This window comes from Pseudophryne corroboree, chromosome 6 (genome assembly GCF_028390025.1).
Source record: "Pseudophryne corroboree isolate aPseCor3 chromosome 6, aPseCor3.hap2, whole genome shotgun sequence".
Classification (NCBI taxonomy): Eukaryota; Metazoa; Chordata; class Amphibia; order Anura; family Myobatrachidae; genus Pseudophryne; species Pseudophryne corroboree.
The window spans coordinates 430,130,582-430,132,085 of NC_086449.1; the positions used below are offsets into that span (position 1 = coordinate 430,130,582).

Consider the following 1,504-nt stretch of genomic DNA (forward strand, 5'->3'; position numbering starts at 1 on the left):
AGGTAACTACTTACTGCAAACTCAAATTCAGTATAGCCCCACCGTGAGTTATGTTACGGAACCAGAGATGATCCCATTTACAAACCACCCGTGCCTCTGCAGACAAGTTATTTGTATGTTGTTGATGACACAGCACCTTTCCTGTATTTGTGTCAGGATAGGAAGGTGGTCAAGGTATGGCAATTTTCTTAACCTCTACTAAAGGAGATAAATTGCCATAATCATTTTGGTAAATACTCTGGGGCTGTGGCTAACCCAAAGGGTAAGGCCTAACTGAAATTTTGCTGAAGGATGGTAAACCTTGAGATAACACTAATGGACAGTGTTATAGGAGCCTTAAGGTAAAATTCCTGACTTATCCAGGAATACCATATAATATATTGGCTCCCCACCCAACTATGGAGTTGCCTCCACGTGAACAGTGTTACCCAAATTTCTCTGTTTTTGAAATTGATAATGGGGCGAGGGATTGTTTTTGACCCAGGTGGGAATAAACTCCCCCATTGTGCATGGGTTAGTGGAATGACTATTCCTGACAAAACATTTTCTGAATTGCTCCATGCCAATCCCTCGTCTACGCCTCTACCAGAGATGGGCTGAGACCGAAACCTTTTAGGAGAATGGTTCCAGAAGGGAAAGTATAACCTTAGAAATACTGCTTCTTGCACCCAGGCATCTATCTGTAGATTGCTATCAAATCTGTGCAAACTGAAGAAGTCGGCCCCTTATCCTTCTGGAATCCGCCAGAAGGAGACCCACACCATCATGCTGATGGCCTCTGGTTTGGAAGCTGGCCTCTGGTTGCCTTTGCTTCTTTGCCTTACCACACTTATTGTATTGGGGCTGTTCCGTTCCTTTATGACCGACAAGGCCGAACCAGACCCCAAGACTTGGGGTTATATGTGGAAGGAAACGTGACCTTCTTGGAGTCTGTTTCTGACTCTGGAATAACTGTTAACTCAAACAGAAACTTCCAACCAAGGCAAAAATGTCCAAAACCTTCTTAGATTCTGAATCAGCATCCCATGTATGTGAACCCAGCTGTTCTTGAACAGCGATTGTTATGCTGATGCCCTAGAACATTAGTGTCCATATGAGCTATATGGGATTCTTACTCCCTTGCAGGCGCTGAAACCTGTCTTTCAGTACCTCAGCCCAATATACCTACAGCACCTGGTATTTCAAGGTGGTCTCCCCTCCAAGAACTAACCAGGCCGAACACTGCTTAGCTTCCAAAATCTAGTGAGATTGGGCCTATCCAGTGTGGTGTAGCCGTAGATTTCAAGGTGAAGTCCTGGCTGGCCTTATGACTGCTCCAGACAAAGACAATATGGTCTTATTCTTTTGATGGCAGAGGCCCTATAGATTTTTACATTAACAAATTATATGCATATCTATTGTGGGAGGCACTTCCCTATTTTAAACAGTCCCTAGCTTGAAAAAGATATTGGAATCCCATTTACCGGGCATTCTACTTTATTGGGTGTAACACAAACCTTTTCCC

The 1,504-nt window shown here is 43.8% G+C and overlaps 1 pseudogene; it reads right to left on the reverse strand.

Annotated features, from left to right (window-relative positions):
* Positions 1-1,161: 1,161 nt before the first annotated feature.
* On the reverse strand, positions 1,162-1,280 carry LOC134937759 (5S ribosomal RNA; annotated as a pseudogene).
* Between the last annotated feature and the right edge of the window lie 224 nt (positions 1,281-1,504).